At 38.3% G+C, this 24090-nt stretch overlaps 1 protein-coding gene and 1 long non-coding RNA gene across 3 annotated transcripts in view; one reads left to right on the top strand and one right to left on the bottom strand.

Moving 5' to 3' along the window:
• Positions 1–1273: 1273 nt before the first annotated feature.
• On the bottom strand, positions 1274–24033 carry LOC117028637 (uncharacterized). Its single transcript, XR_004424150.1, has 3 exons — positions 23869–24033; positions 8745–8964; positions 1274–1436 (listed from the first exon to the last, which is right to left on the bottom strand). It is a non-coding gene; the product is annotated as an uncharacterized LOC117028637 (long non-coding RNA).
• TMEM263 (transmembrane protein 263) overlaps positions 23581–24090 on the top strand; it is a 16100-nt gene continuing 15590 nt past the window's right edge. The window contains exon 1 of one of the 2 annotated variants that reach the window (XM_033117474.1): positions 23581–23804. The gene's annotated coding sequence lies outside the window, so the exon portion shown is untranslated. The remainder of the gene's footprint in view (positions 23805–24090) is intronic. The other variant, XM_033117473.1, reaches the window with a different exon arrangement.

Genomic DNA, 24090 nt, shown 5'->3' with positions numbered 1-24090 from the left:
AAGTACTATATAGATTCAATATGATGAACATGTTTCATTTTAATTTTCAATTTTTTAAAGTGGATCATTCATGTACATGGTTCAGAAGTGAAGTTATAGAAAATGAAACACACTGAGATCCTGCTCCACCTTTGCTCCTGTTGATCCCGTTTCCACCCCATCACTTATAAATGACTGTCTTGTGTATCATTCCAGCATTTCATTATGCAAACACAAGTGTATATTCTTGTTTCTCCTTTATTTTGCAAAAGCTAGCACGTCATATTCACCCTTCTGAATTTTGCTTTTCACTTACCAGTACGATGAAGCTGTGAGTTTTCAGTTCTGTGGGAGGTGCAAGGTACTGGAACCCAAACCCTTTCAATAAAGGAGACTCAGGGGCAGCAAGACCTCAACTGGGAATGGTAGTGTACATACCGTGGGAGCCTTGGCAGTGGTCCATATGGCCAATCTTGCCCTGGTGAGGGATGAGCTGCCTGTTTTTTTTTTTTTTTGTTTGTTTGTTTGTTCTAAGGATGGTGCAGCTCACAGGGGCCCATGAGGGGGTCGAACTGGCAACCTTGGTCCTAGCAGCACCACGCTCTAACCAATGAGCTAACCGGCCATCCCTATGAGCTGCCTGCTTTTAAATGGAGCAATGGCAATGGTGGCCCCTATGGGCCAGGCACCTGCCACATTTCCCTACACTGTTGAGTTTGAGAAACATTATCCAAGAGCAAGGAAAAGGACATGGAACAACAGCAAGCAACGGTCACATGTAGAAATCAATAATGAGTACACTTACTAATAAATGGAAGCAGTTCTGACTTGAAGTTGACCTTCAAAGCTGAACTCATGAAACAAAAATAACATCCAGAAGATTGTCTCATGGCAAAGACAAAAACCCCCACAAGAAAGATGTTTACATGAATCAACCAATTAGCTAGTAAAAAAAGAATCTGAATCATGTGTGAGAACTTGAAAAGAATCTCTATGAACTTATATATTCTTTTTTTTTAAAAAAAAAAAAAGATTTTATTGGGGAAGGGGAACAGGACTTTATTGGGGAACAGTATGTACTTCTAGGCCTTTTTTCCAAGTCAAGTTGTTGTCCTTTCAATCTTAGTTGTGGAGGGTGCCATTCAGCTTCAAGTTGTTGTCCTTTCAGTCTTAGTTGTGGAGGGCGCAGCTCAGCTCCAGGTCCAGTTGCCGTTGCTAGTTGCAGGGGGCACTGCCCACCATCCCTTGCAGGAGTCGAAGAATTGAACTGACAACCTAGTGGTTGAGAGCCCACTGCCCCATGTGGGGATCGAACCGACAGCCTTCGGAGTTAGGAGCATGGAGCTCTAACCGCCTTGAGCCACCGGGCCAGCCCTGAACTTAGATATTCTTGCTCACTCTTGAATGAGCAAGAAAGATTTAATTCTGAGTCAATGACTGGTGACATCCAGTTTTGCCTAGAAAAAAAAAAATGCAGAAAATCTTACTAAGTTTATGCTTCTGTGAATATCATCTAGCAGTACATGCTGTTAACAACAAGACAAAAAGAAACCCAACTATATGGATGATATAAAAACTCCAGTGAGCAAATGGTGCTATCACCTCACATCAGCTTGTTAGAGCTTTATGATTTCTGTCTCGTTGCTTTTCTTGTTTTTTGCCTTAACTGTAATTCAGTGATTTTCTAATTTTTTTCCTTTCCTTATGCAATTCACCTAACAGCAGCAAATTTGATGTACTGTGCTAGAATAGTCAAGAACTCTAAAGAAAGCTAAATGCTATATAACTAACTCTGTGTGAGTCTAAAGTCAACATTATATCTAATAAAACAATAATAAAAAGAAAACCCAACAATATATCTCGGAGATCTTTCCAAATGAATTCATGGTGTTTGCTCATTTTTTGTTTGTTTGTCTAAGTAAGGGCAGAGTATTCCATTGTGTGGATGTACCATAGTTTATTAAATCATTTCCCTATTGAAATACGCTGTAATGAATAATATACATTCATCATTTCTCATTTCATCCATTTGCAAGTGGATGTTTAGGATAAATTCCCAAAAGTGGGATTGCTGAGTCAAAGGGTAAATGTGTATAATTATATCAATATTGCCAAAGGGTCCCCTGGAAGAGTTTATCATTTGGCATCCCATCAAGGCAAAACAGTATATATTTCCACGAACTTCTCCAAGAGGTGTTACTGAACAACTGGATCTTTGCCAATCTGATAGAGGAGAAAGTATCTCAGTATAGTTTACATTTGCATTTCTCTCAGTATGAATGAGGAGTGAAAGTCAACATCTTTTCAAATGCCTGAAGAAGCATTTATCTTCCTCTCTTTCCCTGTCTCTCTTTCTTTTGGAGCTCTGTTCTTATACTTTGCCCATGTTTCTTTTATGTTGTTGTTTCATTTCATCTTAATTTCTAGCAGCTTCTTACCATAGTAAGTTGGTTAGGAAAGTGTTTAACCCTTTCTATCTGTAATATGGGCTGCAAATATTTTTCCCCATTTACAGTTTGTCCTTGATTATGTATGGTTTCTTTTACTTGAAGAGGTTTTAGATTTTTTCTTTTTAAGATTTTATTGGGGAAGGGGAACAGGACTTTATTGAGGAACAGTGTGTACTTCCAGGACTTTTTCCAAGTCAAGTTGTTGTCCTTTCAATCTTAGTTGTGGAGGGCGCAGCTCAGCTCCAGGTCCAGTTGCCGGGGACACAGCCCACCACCCCTTGCGGGACTCGAGGAGTTGAACTGGCAACCTTGTAGTTGAGAGCCCATTGGCCCATGTGGGAATCGAACCCGCAGCCTTCGGAGTTAGGAGCTCCAACTGCCTGAGCCACTGGGCCAGCCCTAGATTTTTATATAGCCAAGTTTATCAATCTTTTTAATTTTGAGTCATAACCCAAGGCTATGAAAAAATATACCCATGTTTTCCTTTAGTACCTTTGTGAAGAAAGAATCCTTTTCCCCCCAAAATGAACACTAATTTTAAAAAGTTGTCACAACACTATTTATTTAAAAAAGCATTTTTACTCCACCAAATGAGGATGCCCCCTTTATCAATACAGAAAATTCCCATACATATTTGGATCTTCTGGATTTTCCATTTTATTCCATTGGCCTGTTGTCTATTAGTGCCCACTGTTTCAATTATTGATACTTCATAGTATGTTTCCTATTTGATAGGACTAGTTTCCTTTCACTGTTTTCTTTTTCAGGGTTTTCTTGGCAACTTTTGCTTGTTTATTTTTTTATATTAGCTTCAGATTCAATTTGCCAATATTTTACAAAAAGGTTGATATTTTTATTGGAATTAGGTTATATATAAGAACATATATATGAGATTATGAACATAATCTTTTTGATGTTCTGTCTTTGCCAGTGAGAATCACTTCAAGTTGGCTTCAAGTTCTTAAATTTAAAAAATTGGTTATAAAAAATTTCAAACATGCACAAAAGTGGAGAGGATAGAAAAACCAATCCCCCCATGTACACATCACTCAGCTTTAACCATTGTCAACCATGGCAAGTCTTGCATCACCTACAGACACATCCACACACCCCCGCCCCCACCCACAGATTACTTTTAGGCTAATCCCAGATATGATATATATTATTGAATTCCTGAATATTACACAAGGTATTAAATAATAAGGACTCTTTTACAGCTTTATTGAGATAAAATTATATAACACTGTGTGAATTTAAGGTGTACGATGTGACGATTTGATACATGTCCATGTTATGCAAAGATTAAAGACTCTTTTTTAAAACATAGCCACAATATCACTATCACAATGAAAAATTAATACCAATTCCTTAGTACTATTAAATATCCAGTCAGTGTTCAAATTTCCCTTAGTGTTTTATAATTTTTTTAACAGTGGTTTGTTTAGAATGGGACCCAAACAAGGTCCTTAACTTCATTTGATTGATATGTCTCTTAAGTCTCTTTTAATCAATAGGCTCTGCCCTCAGTTTCTTTTTTCCCTTGCAATTTATTTGTTGATGGAATGGGTCATTTTTTCCTACAGAACTTCTCACGGTCTGGATTTGTTGATTTCATCCATGTGCTATTGTTTAACACGTTTCTCTGTCCTCGTTCTTAGAAATCTCTGGTAAGACCTGGAGGTTTGATCAGATTCCAGTTTATGTGGCAAAAACCCTCCTTCCTTGTTGGAGGTGTATACTTCCACCAGGACGCATTTACTGCTTACTTGTCTTTTTTTGCAATTTTAGTAACAATTGATAATCATTGTTGGTAGATCCATTATTTTATTAATGGCTTACAGAGTAGTGATATTCTAATTTTATCAAACCTTCTTTTATTAGTCAGGCTACATCTGTAAGGAAAAGCTTTCTTTCATCAACTATTTGGTTGTCCTGAGCTACAGTTTATATAACAAAGGTGGGTCAAAAACTTGATTCTTTCCCTTTATTTACTAATTTTCAGAAAGATTAGTTGGCTCTCTAGCCACCTCCAAAAATGACCATGAGTTTTTTGATTTGGATAACATCATAAACTCATGGATTTAATGATATTTGATGTGTTTCACTCCACTGCAGTTTTCATCTTTATTGACACTCAAATTGTCCCATCTTTGGTCAGTGGAAGCCTCTTCAATCTGGCTCCTGAGTCCTTTTCACAGGACTCTAGCAGTCTTTGGTAAATGTTTAATCTTATTCTTCTCTTAATAGTCACATATTAAAGTGAACACTTTTTCTACCTTGCTTTTACTTAATGGTATATTCTAGAAATTTCTCCATGGTAGTATGCAGAAATCCTTATTCCTTTGCACAGGTGCCTGTGATTCTATTGTGTGCATGTACTAACATTTACTCAACCAGTCTCATATTGGTGAATGTTTGGATTGTTTCCGGTCTTTTTCTACTACAAATATGCTACAATGTACAATCTTGTGCATACATCTTTTCATATTTTTGCCAGTGAATCCTGGGATAAATTCCTAGAAGTTGGATGTCTGGGTCAAAGAGCATTTCCATATGTAATTTTGCTAGATATTGCTAAATTCCTCACCATGAGGCTTGTGCCATTTTTACATTGCTATCAGCAAGGTATGGATATGCCAGTGAAACAGAACTTAGTAACATAGTCTATTTGTCAAACTCTTGGGTTTTTGCCAATCCGATAGGTGAAAACCAAGGTTTGATTATGAGCCAGGGTCAGATATTTTCCAATGCCTTTCGTATTTTTTCTGTGAACTACCTACTCAATATCTTTTGTTCATTTTTCTATGATTCTTGGTTTTTATATTTTCTATTTTTAGAAATTCTTTGTATATTATGGATATTAACCCTTGTGATATAAGTTGTAAAAATTTTTCAGTTTGTCATTCGTATTTTCAATTATGTTTTTTTGCCATACAAGTTATTATGGGCTGAGTCATTACCAACCCCACCCAGTTCCTATGTCGAAGTCCTAACCTCCAGGACCTCAGAATGTGACTGTGTTTGGAGATAAGGCCCTTAAAGAGGTAATTAAGGTAAAATGAGGTCAGATGGATGGGCCCTGATTCAGTATGATTGATGTCCTTATAACAAGAGGAAATTAGAACAGATGCAAGGGAAGACCACGTGAAGACCAAGAGAAGAAGGCCATTTACAAACCAGGAGAGAGGCCTCAGGAGAAACCAACCCTGCTGACATCCTGATCTCAGACTGTTAGCCTGCAGAATTGTGAGAAAGGAGGTTTCTGTTGTTTAAGCCACCAAGTAGAATTTGGTAGTCCTAGCAAACGAATACACCAGTTTTAAAAAATCGTGCAAGATTTATCAATCTCTTCCCTATTGCTTCTAGGTTTTGAGGCCTAGTTAGGAAATATCTCCCACTCCCAACAGAGAAACTCACCCGTGGTTTTTTTTTTCTAGTATTTGTATCATTTCACCCCCGCCCCATAAACATTTAATTTTAGAACCGTTTTAGATTTACAGAAAAGTCGCAAAGATAGCAAAGAATGTTCTCGTATACCTCACCCAGTTCACCATATTGTTAACATCTTATCCTTAGGTGCTTCCAGGTTCTGACAGTTTCTCGGACTTTCCTTGTTTTTGATGACCTTGACAATTTACAGGAGTACTGGTATTGTGTAGACTATGCCTCCACTGGGGTTTGTCTGGTGTTTTCCTCATGTACAGATTGAGATTATGGGATATTAGAAGACCACCGAAGTAGTGTCATTTTCATCACATCATATCAAGGGCAAATGATACCAACATAACTTATCATTGATTATACCATGTTTGTCCACCATAAAATAACATTTTGCCTCTCCATTTCATGTCCTACTCTTTGGAAGCCCAGCACACACTCAAGTGTGAGAGGAGTTAAGCTCTTGCTAGGAAAATGTCTGATGAATTTTTGATGGCAAATGCTCCATCTGAACATCCTGCTGCCCAAGCCTCTGCTGTGAGCAGTGAAAACCTGGCCAACCTCCTCCAGGCTGGTCAGATTCCAAAAACGTAAATGTAAACCATTGAAATGTGATACTTACTTGGTTTTCATGGAAACATAAAGCAATTCTTTTAATTAGTTATATTGAATTGCTCTTTGATAGAATTTGTTTATGAAACCACATGCTTAAAATCTAAGATGATATGAATTACTGTTAGAATCTGCAATTTCATTGGCAAAGTATTTCAAGTTATTTTTCTGTAACTACTATTTCCCTAAATAAACACACTTTTGAAAAAATCACATTGCCATAATTTCAACAAATTATTGTTCTTTATGTGGGAAAATAAATGTGGTCCTCTTGAGGTTATATATTGGAGTATACATTTAAAAGTTGTCAGTAACTGCTAGGTATTGAGTTCATCAGCCAGTGTTAATATTTATTTTTCAGCTTTAATAAACTTTTTCTTTTGAGTAAGTAAACTCTTTGAGCTCTACCGGATTTGTTTTGTTTTTAGCCAAACAGGTCACATAGCTCTAAAAGTTACTATTTATGGAAACTACTTTAAAAACAAAAATCCAGGCCAATACATATATATTATTGGGATAAGTTGCCAACTCTGCCTTTAGATGCAATATGTAATGTTGACACATCAAGTTTACTCACTGTCAACAAATCAGTATCTACTCTTAGGTAACAGACAGTGCCAGTTCTTTCATCCAGAAAAAAAAGAGGAAAATATCTCATTACTTTGTACATTTAAATAGTTTCAGTGATAATACACTTTTGAAAAAAAATCCATTTCTTACACCTGAACTTGACTTCTAATGTGTCTGTAAAGTTTTTTGTATTTTTCTTGAAATTGTGATTTTAAATAAGTTTTTAAAAACAAATTTATTGCATGTGTTTGTCTATGCATTTTAAGTTAAACTGCCTAAAATGTGATTTGAGACATATTCATTTGTTAGTATTATGAACAGTAAGCAAACTGAGATGCTAGGTTTTGTCACCTGCTGCTAGATTTGTAAACAAAGATAAATGTTGCTTTAAGACATAATTGTAACGGAGCTAGACTATGGATGTGATACTTGATATTTTAAAGATAAACTTGTTTGCTTTTGTGTATTATACTTTAAAACTTTTTTTTTTAATGCATTTTCATGGCTTAAAAAAAAATGTTAGGTAAGTTCCCGCTTCTTCTTTCTCTTCCTCTTCTCCACGTTCTTTCCCCTTTCCTTCCCTCCGTGACAATTATGTCTAAGGCCATTAAGAGGAACGGGCAAGGTGGGCTTGCCCATAGGGTGGGGAGACAGGGCTGGGGGAGGGTGTCCACATGGTGTAGGAGTGGCATGGGATCTCACAGCCCAAGTGGAGGGGAGAGGATGTCTGTGTAGGAGGCTGGCCGCTCCTGTGGTGCTGAACCCCAAGTGGCTCTCCCATGGAGGGCATCAACATGAAAAATGGGGCCATGCTGGTGACGAGCGATTGATTATATAGAATGGGATTAATCAAATAAGTAAATACCTTACAGATAATGGGAAGCAGGTGTCTCACTGTCAGAAAAAGGACAAATAAATATAGAAAGGGAGAAAGCAAAAATGAACCCTGGGACGTTAGTTCTGAAATTAGAGGTATCGGTGGAACTTCATGGTTGTCAATATATAGACGTACAGAAATAAATATAGAGGGAAATGTGCGTTTGTACAACTGACTAGCAGTGAGCCTTCCCAGAGACAGATCTTGATTTCTAGATACCGTTTTCCACTAAAAGGTACCAGGACTCTCCTGGATGAAATTCAAGGCTGGGGCAGGGAAAATGCAAGATAAAGTTGGAACAATTGTGCCAGAAAGTTAAAAACTGCTCAAGAGATATGGGGAGATGTCAAAAGGGCAGGGAAGCCAACTTAAAGGGGGCTCCCACCAGCCAAATCTAGGCCAGTTTGGGCCTCAAGATAAATAATGGTAATAAGGGAGTATAACCTATTAAATAAAATAGAAATCCAAGAGTGTGTATTGATTTAAGTAAACAAGTTAATTGAATGTCTGATGAGGAATGGGAAGGGAACATTCACAAAGTCTCATTTACAAATACTTACAAATACCTCTACACAAAATACTTACTAATTGCAAAGGGAAAGAGTAACATAGAGTAGATACTACCTTAAACAAGTGACCAAAATGAACATCATGAGTAATGAAATAGATTGAATCATGCACCAAATAACTGAAATGAGAAGAACAGTATCACTTCTGTCATGCCCCTGCTGTCCCAAGCTTAGTGGTGGGAAGCAAAACTATCTCACATGCTCACAGATTCTGTATGTTAGGATTTGCAGGAGGTGCAGACAACTCACCTCTGAGTTGTCTGTGATGTTTAGGGCCTCATCTGGGAAAAAGTCTATAACTTTTTGAGTGACTCAAACAGTTGGGTGCTGGGATTGCCTGGAGTTTTATTCAGTTTGGCATCTGGGCTTGGATGACTCGAAAGCTGGGCTCAGGTGGGGCTGTCAAGCAGAGCATCTCCATGTGGTTGGCTTCTCACAGCCTGGTATCTGTGTTCTCAGAGGGAGTGTCCTGAGAGAGAGTCAGGGAGTGAGTGTTTCAAGAGACCTACAGAGAAGCTGCAAGATTTCTTTTAACCTAGCCTTGGAAGTCACCAAGCATCGCTTCCGTTTCATTCTATCAGTTACAAGAAAGTCCCTAAAGCCCACCCAGATTCAAAGGGAGGGAAACTAGACTTCACTTCTTGATGGGAGTGATTACTATCTTCTGCAAGATCCACTGCAGAAGACCATAAGAAATGGGAGAAAGACTGGTTCAATATGAAAATTGTGAATAGCCAAAGCAATCTCAAGAAAAAAACAAGAAAGCATCACATTTCTTTACTACAAAGCTATATTAATCAACACATCATGGTACTGGCATAAAAGCAGATACATAAATCGATAGAACAGAACAGAGACCCCAGAAATAAACCCATGCATATATGGTCAAGAATATACAATGGGGAAAGGACAGTTTCTTCCATACATGGTGTTGGAAAAACTGGACAGCCACATGCAAAAGAATGAAACTGGACCACTATCTTACACCACACACAAAAATTAACTCAAAATGGATTAAAGAATTTAATCCATTGGATTAAAGAACTTGAATGAAAGACTTGAATCCATAAAACTGCCAGACAAAAACACAGTCGATAAGCTCCTAGACATTGGTCTTGGCAATGATTTTTTTTGGATTTGACACCAAAAATAAAGACAACGAAAACAAAAATAAAGAAGTGAGACTACATCAAACTAAAAAGCTTCTGTACAGCAAAGATAACCATCAACAAAATGAAAAGGCAGCCTACAAAATGGGAGTAAATATTTGCACATCACATATATGATGAGGGTTAATATCCAACATATACAAAGAACACATACAACTAACAGAAAACAAACAATCCAATAAAAAAATGGGCAGAGAATCTGAATAGAGATTTTTCCAAAGATACAAATGTCCAATAGGTATACGAAAGGTGCTCAACATCATGAATCGTCAGGGAAATGTAGATCAAAACCACGGTGAGATGTCACCTCACACCTGTTAGAATGGCTGTCATCAAAAAGACAAAAGATAACAAGTGTAGGTGACGATGGGGAGAAAAGGGAATCCTTGTGTACTGTTGGTGGGAAGGTAAATTGGTGCAGCCACTATGAAAAACAGTATGGAGGCTCCTGAAAAAATTTCAAATAGACCACCACGTGATCCAGCCATTCCACTATGGATATTTATATGAAGAAAATGAAATCACTATCTTGAAAAGATATCTGCACCCCCATGTTCACCGCAGAATTATTTACAATAGCAAAGACATGGAAACACCCTAAGTGTTCATCAACAGATGAATGAATAAATGTATACATTTATACAAAGGATATGGTAACATACACACACACACACACACACACACACACACACACACACACAATGGAATATTAGTTAGCCATAAAAAAGGAAATTCTGCCATTTGCAACAACACGGATAGACCTTGAAGGCATTATGCTAAGTGGAATAAGTCAGATAGGAAAAGACAAATACTCTATGAGCTCACTTATAAGTGGAATCTAAAACAAACAAACAAATAACCCAAAACCAAAAACTCTGAGCTCATAGAGAACAGATTGGTGATTTCCAGAGGCAGGGGCGGTGGGAGGGCAGAAGAAGTTGGTCAAAGGTTCAGACTTCCAGTTATAAGATAAATAAGTTCTGGGGATGGAATGTACACCCTGGTGACTATAGTTAACAACACTGTTTTGTATATTAGAAAGTTGCTGAGAGAGTGAATCTTAAAAGTTCTCATCATAAGAAAAAAATGTAACTGTGTGGTGAGATGTTAAATAAATTTATTGTGGTTATCATTTCACAATATATACATATATTGAATCATTCGGTTTGTACACCTAAAACTAATACAATTTTATGTTCATCTCAATTTGAAAGATTTGCCTTTTCTGGAAATTTCAGATAAATGAAATTGTACAGTATGTAGTCTTTTGTATCTGGCTTCTTTCACAGTTATGAGACATTACTGAGGAATGATAAAACTATCTAATGATAAAGCATGTGACTAATATGTGTACTTAGATGCACTGACAGAGGCAATAGGAGGTATTGATAAAGAATTACAAAGAAGAGCATATCAGTCAGAGTAAGCCTGATAAATTCTAAAAATTAGGACATTGGAGTAAGCCGGAGAAAGAATTATGAAAAAGACTATGTCAGAGTAAGCTCAATGTAACTAACACAAATTGAAAAACTGCTTCTGTTTATTAAAAGCAGGATGAGGTGTAACAACTGTAGCTTTAATTCCAGATAGAATTAAAATTCCACTAGTTTTGCAGCCACTTGTAATTTGTGTGTATGTTCGTATTTTTTTGCTCAATAATAAAACTATCTAATTCTATATTTATGAATTGGCATGTTCCTTTGAGTCTCAATTTTTCATTTCTCTTACATACATAGTATACTGTTTTTGAGGTTAACATATGTTGTAGCAAGTATCAGTAGTTTGTTCCTTTTTACCACTGAACAGCACTCCACTGAATGGATATACAGTCTATTCCTGTTATTCCAGGTAGTTATGTTCTATAAAGTCACTTCAAGCACTGAAGTAGTAAATACTGAATTATGGCCCCTAGGGGAAATACAGAGTCAGGTTCCTGAAAAATACCATTTTCATCAACTAATCAATACATAACCTTATTTTGTGTGTGTTTCCGTTTAAAGACACCTTACTTAATAGATATTGTTGATTCATTAACATTGAATTCATGACAAACAGTGTGATAAATCGGACCTGAATGAAGCTCATGTAACACAGGTTATTTTCTCCATGAGCCTCCTCGCAACCTTCTCATGCTTAGTAAGAAGCACTGGACAGCATTTCAGCCCTAGGTTTGGATGCTATTTTGAACAAAATCACAAAGAAAAAGCACAAAATGTGAAAAACAAGACACTAAGTAGACTGAAAACAGATACTTGTGTACAGTAAGGGAGCTGAAACAAGAAGGCAGTGTTGCCTTGTTTGACCTCAGCTGGGAACATGTGCGTTGGGTGACTCAAATTTTCTGCTTTTCAGCACACGCACATGTCGGAGAATGACCAGGAAATCAGCTTGATTTTGGGGTTACAAATAAGTTTTAGCACGTAGACAAATCTGCAAATGTGGAATCTATGAATAATGAGAAATAAATGTGCTATATTTTCTCTCTTAACCAGTTGACAGACATTTTGGTTGTTTCTTCATTTAGGCTATTATGAATAATACTATTATGAACATTTGCGTACAAGTCTTTGTGTAGATATGTACTTTTAGTTCTCTTGGGCACATACCTAAGAGTAGGGTTTCCAGGCGGGAATGCCCGCCCGTCTTCGTGAATTTTTTTCACTTTCCCGTTCCCAAATCCCAAGAAAAGTTGGTCGGGAAATTGGGAAAATCGGCTCCTTGAACCCAGGTGGTTGGTAGTATTGGCAGTCACTTTGTAGAAACGATTCATCTTGGAGAACAGAAAAGTTTATATCTCGGGATTCGGGAATGGGAAAGCGAAAAAAATTCCTGAGAACAGGTGGGAATTCCCGCCCGGAAACCCTACCTAAGAGTGGAATTTCTAGGTTCATCTGGTAAGTTTACGTTTACCTTTTTAAGAAACTGCCAAATTGTTTTTCCAAAGTGGCTGTACCGCTTTACACTCCCAACAGCAATGTCTGAGGATTCCAGTTGCTCCACATCCTCGCCAGTACTTGTGATAGCCTGTCTTTTCATTATAGTCATTTCAGTGGATGCGAAATGGTTTCTCATCTGGTTTTGATTTACATTTCCCTAATGGCTAAAGATTGTGAGCATCTTTTCAGGTGTTTATTAGTCATTCATACATCTTTTATGGTGCACGGTTCACTAAAATAATTTGTTCACTTTTAAACTGGGTTGTCTTCTTAGGTCCTTTCTATATACTGAAACAAATCTTTTTCAGCTATATGATTTGCAAATATTTTGTCTGTGGTTTGTCTTTCCATTTTCTTAGTGGTGTTTTATGAAATATAAAAGTTTTCAATTTTAATTAAGTTTAGTTTACCAATTTTATCTTTTCTGGAATGTGATTTTGGTGTTGTATCTAAGAATACTTTGTCTAACCCAAGGTCATGAGGATTTTCTCCTACGATTTCTTCTAGAAGTTATATTCTTTATCTTTTAAAGTCCAATGATTTTAGTAGGATATTGTGTTGGCCATTATTGAGCAAATTTCCCCCTAGATTATCATGTACCAGTCAAATGTAGACTTTTGTTTTTTCAGGAAAAATATGCTTAAAATTTCTGCTTATAAATATTTGTATGTTCCATTGTTTTGCTTTTCTTCTTAGGGAACTTCAAATAAGTATTTTGCTTACCTTCCATTATCTGTCATTTCATCTATAATCCTTTTTATATATTTTTTGTTTCATCTTTGCTTTTCTCATTTCTAATCTCTATGCCCCTAACTGTGCTTTCAGTCATGTTTGATTTTCTTTGTGCTTCTCATAATTTAGTCTTTATTTTTTGAAATTGTTTTGTTTTCTCCCCCGTTTTTTCTTTGATACCTATCACTGAATGCTTTACCCACTTCTATCATCTAGCGATCACCTCCTATTATCTGGCTATTTCTTTCCTGAGCTCTTTTATATCTGCTTTGTGTTTTTCCTAGATTGAATTGAAGCATTGGGTTTCTGAAAGTTCATGTTGGGATGTTGGGTAATCATTTTCTTCTGTTTTGGGTCAACGTTTTGCTGTTGAGTTTCTTTGTCCGCAGGGGAATTTTATTGTCCTTTTTCATCAGTTTCTTACAGTATCACTGTAAGGATGTTTTTAAAAAATTGTATTTTATTTAAAAAATCTATTCGCTATATATTCTTAAAGAGGGTAAAGGAGAGCAACTTCTATGTTTTGCAGTACCAAATAGATTTGTCAAAAAAGACCTCCTAATAAAGTGACATTTGAGCAGACATAAAGGAAGTGAGCTGGCAAGCCAGAAATCCCAAGTATTCTAGGAGAGGGAATACAAGTATGAAGGCCCTGCAGGAGAATACTTGGCATGTTTGAAGAATAGCAGTGGGCCAGAACAAAAAATGAAGTCAAGGTACAGGAAGGGGGAAGGAGTACAGTTCCCACAGGCTCTTGTGTGAAGTGACAATATTTTGGCTTTTACTCTAAGTAAGATGGGAACACTTTATGCAGAGGAGTAACATTTTACACAGAGGAGTTGACTGATTCAAGTTTTAAAAGGATCACTCAGAATACTTTGTTGAGAACTGACTATAAGGGTGAGAGTGAGGAGACAGGTTAAGTGGCTATTGCAATAATTCAGGTGAGAAGTGATGGAGGCCTGGACCACATTGATAGCAGTGCAAGTGATGAGAAATGATTGGATTCAGAACATATTTTGAAGTAGAAGTAACTGTATTTCCCCAGAGATTGGATGTGGCATATGAGCAAAAGTACAAGCTCATGATAAGTCCAAGTTTTCGAACTGAGCAACAAGAAGGATGCAGTTGTCATCAACTAACTTGGAAAAGACTTCTTGAGGATGAGGTTTGAGGGGCAAGATCAGGACTTAGATTTTAGACAACAAGTTTGAAATGCCTGTTATACATTTTAGTGGAAACTTCCAGTAGACAACTGCTTATACATACAAGTCTGGAATTCAAGGAAGAGGTCTGGACTAAAGATATAAATTTAGGAGTAATCAGCACATACATTATATTTAAATCCATGAGTAACTGAAGTTACTCAATCCAGGGAGTCACTTTCAATTAAGATTTCTAAAGCCTGAGCCTGTTTAGAAGTCAGGATGAGAAGGCACTAGAAAATGAGATTCAGATAGAACCTGAAACACCAGTGATGGTCTAATGGACCTGGAGAAGCCACCTCTTCTACGTTGCCATGAGGTCATGTATAACAACAACCGCTAGGGAAAGGACAATGTGGGAAAGACCATCCTGAAAGACTAAGCGTTTATCCCCGAAGAGAAGAGGCTAAGCTGACTCTAAAAAAACTTTGTAATGGAAAGAGACTGAGTTACCCTTAGTAACTGGCAAATTCATGATTCTTCCCCGTCCATCAAAGGGAATGGAAGCATCAAGGCAAGGTACAGGAAATAGAGTGCTATATGTTTTACATTTTTGGGTATAGTGTACAAAATTTAGATTCTGTTACACTGATCAACAATTTGATGAAAGATGTCCATGTTCTTCAGCCCCTGTGAAGCTGACAGCCCCAGCAGGTCCAGTTTACTCCCAGGCCTCAAGGGCTTAAAGGGAGATGTTGTGCCTTTAACTGTTGATCACAATGCAAACAGCTACCATGTACCGAGAACTTACTCTGTGAGTGAGCAGTTCAGTACATTATGTTACTTGATCATCACCACGGTCGTAGGAGATGAGGACTATTAGTAGTCCACATTTTAGAGAGCAGGGAAAAGAAGCCCAGACAAGCAATCTGACCAAAGTAGTAGAATCATGATTAAAACTCAAGTCTGGTGACAGCATCTGGACTTTGACTCACCGTATCATATTGCCTGGTCACACCACCTTGAAACTCAGGCCTAATCTATTCAAGGCTCCAGGAAGCTTGCAGGAAGGGGGAGGGGCCTAGTTAAGGCAACCTGCCAGAGACTGAGTCAAGGGGGTCGTAGGTCACAGCTTTGACAAGCATAAAGGCACTCATAAATAGATCTTGCTCAAATTTTGTCACTCCTCTAATCTGTCCTCCTAAGAAGCAATGGGCAGTGGGACTAGTAGCCTATTTTGGGACTATTAACTAGCACAGAGGCTCTGAAAAGCTAATTAATCTCTTGACAAATAAATTAGACCCCATGTAAAAATGTGCCCTAAAAGCAAGGAAGGAAAGTAGGTCAAGCAGTCACTGATAAATTTTAGTGCAGCAATTTTACATCTAGGAAAAGATTGGTATTAGTTCCTCCACACTTTGGTGAAGGATTTGTGGCTATATCCCTCACATTCAATGTGAGTACAAAGGGCAGATTTCAAAAGGTGCCCTAAAGCAGGTTTTCCCCCTCCTAGAATATTTCCCTCTGCATACTGTTTGATAGCAGTGTTTCACTTAGGAGAAATCCATGCACCCTGGTTACAGAGGCCTTAGATGTTAGTCTCATGCGTTTTCTTCACCTGTAATAGAGAAACTACACCCCTCAGAAGGCATACAGCAGTCAAAACCACAGCTGCGAGGCTCTCTCTGTAGTTCACACAAATCCCAGACCAACTATGCTGTGATTTGGGCTCATGTGGAAAACGTTAACTCAGTAAGTCTCTCATCTCATGGTAAACATACTTGCCTACTGTAGGTTACAATAAAGACCCTATAGTTCAATTTCGGGCTGCTCTACTTTATTTTTGTAAAGCTCCACCTTGCCCATCTTCACCAATCCCCATGTAACTCTTTACCGTTGAAAACGCTTATGCTTGCTGAGCTCTGCTACTATTTTGGGTGCTCTGCCCCAAGGCGAAGTAGTTTAGGTTTATTACTAGTCCCCTTCATGGATCTCACATCAATACTGGATGTGGGTGGAAAATAATCATCATTCCACTCTGCTTACTTATAAGTATTCAGCTCAAGTCCTTATAAAAGCAGGCACTTAATACTTATTAAATAAAGATCACTTCTTCCCTGCTCTGTCCCAGAAGTTCTCTACAGCTCACATCCATACCTATCTTTCCTGCATTCATTCAGTCCTCTTTTACTGACCACTCATTGGGGCATTTTTTGCATTATCACTTACTGATTTATAAATGCTTAATGTGCATATGTCTTGCCTTTATCAAAAGTGTAAACTCCTTAAGGATAAGATTTATGTTATCCATCTTCTAGTGCTATACATATGGCTGTGCATAACAAATGCCCAGTATTTCCGTTAGACTCTCCTGACTATAAGAAACAAAGGTTACAGTTCCCTCACGCAATGAGGGAGATGACTGAGAGAAACCAGGCAAAGCCAAACAGTCCATAGGAAGAGCAGGGCATGTAGCAGAATCAGGCTATAGGATATTTAGTGTTCTACTACTCTAGAGGGTAGAAACCAGATTCAAACTGGGGTACATAGGTTATTTCCCCTAGGCATATAGACTTGGGTATCAATGATTCTAGTAGAAAAGCTTGTTTGAAGCTGATCTGGTAAGGAATAAGGAAAGATAAAGAAAGTAGGAATGAGAGAATTCTCAAGAGAAGCTAGGGGTGAGAGTGAGAAAAGCAGAGGGTAGCTTCTATCATCAGTGTCTACCACTTCATGGTTACAGCAACTCAAGAGGTCTGGCTGCATTAGTGTCCTTGCCTTCCACTGGATATCTACACAATCATCTTGTCAATTCCACCCCCTTTTTGACTAGCTCAAGTGGGTTTCTCTTTCTTACAAAATGATCCCTTTCAATAAGCCAATTTACTACCGTAAAATAGTCCTAAGATTGCAACATGGCAGTATTCTAGTAAAGCACCCACATTATTTTAACTCAATCACAAATTTTATTAAAATTGATTAATTGTCTACCTTTTATCATTGAACTATTGGGACGAGAGAATATCACCTTCATTGTACACACTGTAGCCTGCACTGTCTCTTCTAACCAGGGAGGGGTCAGGGACAGGAATGCAAAAATGCAGGCTACACTGGGCTTGAGAAAATTCTAAGTCATCGGGAGAGAGAAGTCAGACAAACCTTCAATGGCTGAAAGAAGAAAAGAAGAGCAAATTTAGCAATTCACAGAAGGAATAGGAAAGAATCTTCAATTACAGACTCTCCGTCCAAGGTCCAGGTCCAGGAGACTTGGAGAGAATTTGGCAACTGAAGAATGCCAAACATGAACTTGAACTCAGGGCTGAACAATAGGGGTAAGTCAGATGGAGTTTCTTCTTTCCAACTCACTGTGCTTGACCAGGAGGAGGAAGATAGGAAGAGAGGAAGAGATACTAGGGAAGTCTGATGATACAGAGCTCCTGACTAGGAATATACAAATTAAAGACGACTTTGTGAAAGATCCAAAAGTGCAACTGGTTAGGCCCCAAAAACATACATGAAACACCTGACCCGAAAGTTTTATTCCTTTATGAAAAAGTTACCTTGGCAGAGTACCAAAGTCAAGAAACTCCAGGAGAATAAAGACAACAGTAGCTACCGATACTGGAAGAGTTGGTAGGTAAACCAAGCTGACTCATTGAGACCCTTTCAGCAGAGAACAGCTCTATGGCAGTCTGATGAAGTTTTATACTCACCCAGGAAACTGTGAGACTGAATTCTGTAAGTGAAAATGGAAGGTTTCCAGGTACTATGCAGTCTTCTCTAAGGGTCTCTTAGAGGGAGCCTGGAGCACTTCAGCAGAACGAAGACTCTGGCCAATATGGCTATCGGAGAAATGGGAAATTAGGAAGTCCATCAGAAGCAGGCCTTCTGACGGCTGAGGCCCAGGTTGAATGTTTGTTTCCAATAGCCAGAGAGAATTTTGTCCACTGTAGCAGAGATTATTGATGACTTCTAATAGCTGAACTTCTAATAGCATGAACTGTGAAATTAATCTCAAATTAATCCATCTGTATCTCTGCTAGATTTCTAAATCATAAAGTAGAGGTTACAAAATGTTTTTGCACATTTTAAATCATTCTAGTTTATTCGCTCACATCTTCATTCCCTTCTCTTAGTTTAAAGGAGAGCAGCCACTTATGCTCCTACAGGTCAGCACTTCATGGTAATTTCAGTAATACAACTTGAGTTTGAAGATGCTCAATTTGATTTTATGTTTTTGCCAAACTGCTCACCACACTTGACCACTGTTGGCTACTTTCTGCTTTCAAATGCTCCTTACCTCTACAGTACAGCATCAGGAACCACATTTGTACAATAAACAAGTTCCTGAAAAACTGTAATTCAGTTCTTGAAATCCAATTGTATTCTCCCATAGTTGACAGTTTCAGAGATGCTTTATCTTCATCTGTGATTGATCATCAATTGGCAGTGACTTTCAACTTCAGTTTTGTTACTCCACTATAAACCAAGTGGCACCTCTTTGTAAATAAAAATTTCAGTGTACTATGAACTCTGTTACTCTACAAGGACAAGTTCTTTCATAATATGAATTATCCACTAATAATTTATCTTTTTTTATATTTAGAATTTACTATCAGGTGAGCTACTTCATATTGTTTTCATGTTGGCCCTATTTCATCCCAACATTTTTTGCATTTCAACATCTTTTTTGTTTAGACTTGATATAATTTACATACAGTAAAATTGCTTTCTAGTGTATAGTTCTGAATTTTGGAAGATGCATACATTGTGTAACACACATCACACTTAAAATATAAAACACACCCATCAAACCCCCCGCCCCAAATTCCCTCAAGCCCCTTTGTAGTTAATCCCTCCCAACACCCAGGCAGCACTGATTTGTTTCCTTTCTCTATAATTTTGGCTTTTCCAGAATGTCACATAAATGAAAGCATCAGTACATAGATTTCTGAGTTTGCATCTTACAATAATCTACTTACAATAATACATTTGAGATTCATTCATGTTGTTGTATCACTAGTTCATTCTTTTTATTTGTGATTTGATTCCATTGTATATGTGTACCACCATTTGCTTATCCATTTACCAATTGAAGGGCATTTAGACTGTCTCCAGTTTTTGGCTATTATAAAATTTGTGTCCAGGTTTTTGTGTGAAAAATGTTTTCATTTCTCTTGGCTAAATATCTAGAGGCTGGATTGCTGGGTCATATGGTTAGTATATGTTTAATTTTGTAAGAAACTGCCAAATTGTTTTCCCAAGTGTTTCTGCCATTCCATATTTGCATCAAGGTCTGGGAGTTCTAGTTGCTCCACATCCTCAACTGCATTTGGAATTATTTTTATTTTAACCAAGTAGTGATATTTTCTTGTGGTTTTGATTTGCATTTCCCTAATGAATAGTGATGTCAAGCATCATTTCTTGTGCCATCCAAATATCTTCTATGGTGATCATTCAATTATGCTGTCTTAAAAAATTGGTTTATTTGTCTTCTTATTGAGTTGTAGTTCTTCATATATTCTGGAGTCACATATCAGATACATGTTTTACAAATATTTTCTCCTAGTGTGTTGCTTATCCTTTCATTTATTTTTTAACAGTGTCATCCAAAGAGCAGAAGTTTTTATAGATTAAAACATTTTTTTCTTTAATGGATTGTGCTTTAGGTATTGTATCTAAGAAATTTTTTGCTTCACCCAAGATCACAAAGATATTTCTCCTATGTTTTCTTCTAAACGCTTTATAATTTTACATTTAGATTTATGATCCATTTTGAGTTAGTTTGCATGTGGTACAAGGTATGAGTTAACAGGCTGAAGTTCTTTTTTTTCCTTGCAAAATTATGTCAAATTTATTCCAGCATCATTTGTTTCTTTTCACTATCTTTTGATAAGGTTGCATTTAGCAGACATTCAATACAGAATCTACAAAAAGGAAGGAAACCCGCTAGCTTCAGTGTGACAGTCCTAAGGTTGGAGATGGGTGGGTAGTTCCGTTTCTTTACCGGGCAAGAAATGCCATAGTAGTATGCTTTTCATTTCACAGACATGCATAGTACAGGACAGTCCAAAGTGACCATGCTCTCTAGCCAGGAACACACCTGTGGTTGCACAAAGTGAGCTTATTACATGTTGCAGCAAGGGGGAACACACACTATGGGGAACCGTGAGGGATCACAGTAAGAGGGTGTTAGAGAAGATTTATATTAAGATTTGGGTTTGTCTTAGGGGACTTTGCTCTAAATTAGACGCTGTCAGGAAGCAGGGGTGACTATAGGACTGGGTAGCTCAATGAATCTTATGTAGAAAAATGGAAGCCTAGAATGAGGCTAAAGCTGTAATTGGTAAAGAAATAACAGCCACTCATATTCGTTTGATTATTTTCAGTTTGTGTATCCCATTTGGAGGCTTGGATAAGGTTTATGTTTTTGCCTGTGTTTGGACATAATTATGGAGTACTCTTATGTTTGTCCTGATCAATCATGGTTATGGAGTGACCTTTTCTGATGCTGATGTTCTCTGAAACTGTTTTTATTCAAGGGGAGACAACAAGGCCTAGCTGTGCCACGCCCACTCCTAGCAACACCAAGACCTAGCTGACCAGTAGCAGCACCAGGCCAGCTACTTGGTATCAGGGACATCTGTTCTCTTTCTCAGAATATAGTGGTTAAGAACTTAGGCCCCAGAGTTAGAAAAAAAATGGTTTAATTCCTGGCTCTGCTCTTCACTGTGGGCCCTTGGGTAAATTATCTAACTTCTCCATGAGTCAGTTTCCTCATATGAATATGGAGATAACAGTACTTGCCTCATTGGATTGTTGAGAGAAATTAGATGATACATACTAAAAACTTGTATCAAATAAATCTTAGTTATTATTATTATTACGTCACATAAAAGATTAAGAAGGATATTAGGGCAGAGAAAGGAAAACCAAGAATACTCCGGGTAATTGTGCAAGGAAAGTCAAAGAGTAGTAAGAAAGGAGAATAGAAAGGCAAAACAATTGACATTGGGTGGTAATCTATAGAAAGCTGTTAACTGTCCAGCTCATTTAAAAATGCCAGCACAGTTCACAAAAACATGGTGAAATAGGAAAATGTGTGGACACTACACCAAATGATTTGTCATTTAAATGAGTTCACGTAGAAACACGGAGAAGAGTGGCTGACAACTCAACAATGAAAACTGTTACTGCGCATATGCTAAGAAGTAGATTCATGTGATGGACAAAGGTTGGATTGGCTTCCCTTTCGATTTCAATGTACACTATAAATAATGTATTTCTTGTTTTCACGTTTCTGGTTTCCAGCTTGCTTCTTTCTGGTCCTTACTTTTTTGAACTACCCCACCTCGTTAAGTATGCAACGTCACATCTAATTGCTCCAGTTTTTCAATAATGCAAAAGGCTCTGTGTAATCAACTAGAGGAAAACTCAGCCATTTAAGAGACTGGATAATTGATATAGGCTGCATTAAGAATTTGTTCCATTAAAAGAAAGTTATTGTGTGCAGGACTATTGGGACTATCACTATTCTAAGATATTGTACAATCTTTCAAAAATAACGTCCAGAAATAAAAAGTTTCATTTTAATAATCTAAGAATGGGATTTCAGACCAGGAATCAAGAGCGGAGTGGATTTAATCCATAAAATGAATAGGCCCTCATTTCCTTCAAGCTCCTTCTGCTGCACCCAGGTACCCCAAATACAGCATCCCTCTGTAGAAGCCATCTAATTTCTCTCATCAAGATTATAGCATTTATTTTCATTTTAGGTCTAAGAGTGGATGGGCTGAGTGGTGCTATTCATTTTTATAGGTAAGAAAACTGAGGCAATATGAAATGACTAGTGTCAGACTTACAAGAAATACATGACTACCTATACTTGCAGTTTCAGAAGGTTCTGGTGAACTCACAACCTCCACCCCAAAGCTCCCCTATATCTCAGTTGGTTTATGAGATGGTTTCAACCACTGCTGTGGATTATGGCTTTAATAACCGTAAAAATGCAAAATCTCCCAGGAGTGGCTACAGTTTTATCAGCCATTCATACTTTAATAGTGTTTAATTCTTTTGCAGAGAGAACGAAGTGCAAGGGAAAGAAGAAACAATGAGACTGTGCGCTTCATAATTTTTGCCTAGTGTTCACCCTGGAAAGATCACATATTAAGGACAGAGGTTTAGGTGATAACAAGAAAATAGAGTAGGTATCCACCTCTTCACATGCTGGGTAAAAAGAATTCATAGACCCTCCTCCTCATCCAAATCAGATTGTAAAGCGACATTATTATTTAATGTCCTCTTTAGTTCTGGAAAACTAAAATATCTTGATAGTCTCTGCACAATGATCTAAGCAGATTTGATTTGCTGCTTTGATAAATCAATGATTAGACTGAAACCACAAACTATATTTAGCCCACTCCATTTAAGCATAAAAGTCAGCGTCCTCCAGAATGCTTTCCTTGGTGAGCTTGTACTTTTCTGAGCCTTGTCAATATTTATTCAGTTGCACGACCTGATTATTTTGCACTTGAGAAAACATTTTGTTAGGTTATTTACTGGTTGCTTCAAGTGGTTTGTCTTGCTAACTAGATTGTGAAGGAAGACCTCCCGCTTGTGCAGAAGTTTATAAAGCCTCACCGTTTATGAAGCTCTTTCACATCCAGGATCTCTTGATTCTCTCAATAAAGCCATGATTTATTGTCATCTTCATTTTACAGGTGTGGAGAGGCAAACACGTTAATAGACACCATTTATCTGGTTCAGCAGCCTTTGCGCAACCTATCTCGTTTAGTCTTCGCAACAACCTGTGAAGTGGGTTATTATAACACAACCCCTACTTAGACGCGCAGAGAGATGCTTCACATCACACGGAGCTTAGGTCCAGACAGTATCTTCTTACCTACCACTACACCCTTCTCAACACCTTGTCGAACGGTAAGCAGGGCCTCTGCCAAGAGGAGACCTGAGGCACCCAGCGAGTCAGTAGTAGTTGGCAGGGGCGGAGCGGCCTAAAGCCAGGTTTTGCTAATTTCCAATTCACTTCTCTTTTCACTGCTAAATACCCATTCTCTAGAGCACATTTCGAGAGCCTGGCGAGCCCTCGGCATTGCAGTAAGCGCCGGGTGACAAAGACGAATCAGAGGGAGGTACTTACTCTCAAAAAGCTCAATTCAAGGGCAGGGAAGCTTTTACAACAAACATAATCATAAATGAGCAATCTCTCTCTCTCGTCATCCCCGTCAACTGCCCAGGAAAAGCGTGCAGAGTCCCAAAGTGAAGGGCTGAGTGAAGGCCCAGCTCGTCACTCCCCCGGAGAGGAAGCAGGTAAGGAAAGAAGGTAGAGACCCCAGGAAGAAGAAAGAGCAGGGGAAATTGGCGACCGACACACCTTCCCTAGGGCGAAGGTTCTGCATTCCGAGCGACCGTTAGGGTAGCGGAACGACGGCTTCAGGTGGCTGCCGGGGTTTGTGCTACGGCCGCAGCCGCCGTGTTCCCGGGGCTCGGTGCCCCTCGCCGGACCTGATTGGACGGCGGAGAAAAGGAGGCGGGGAGACCCCTGGAGAAGGCGCGCGCGCAGAGCGGCGAGGGGTTCCCGCGGAGGCGCCCAGGG

Source organism: Rhinolophus ferrumequinum, chromosome 10 (assembly GCF_004115265.2).
Source record: "Rhinolophus ferrumequinum isolate MPI-CBG mRhiFer1 chromosome 10, mRhiFer1_v1.p, whole genome shotgun sequence".
Classification (NCBI taxonomy): Eukaryota; Metazoa; Chordata; class Mammalia; order Chiroptera; family Rhinolophidae; genus Rhinolophus; species Rhinolophus ferrumequinum.
Note: the sequence above shows the minus strand (reverse complement) of the source record. Positions and strands in the feature narration are given on the sequence as shown.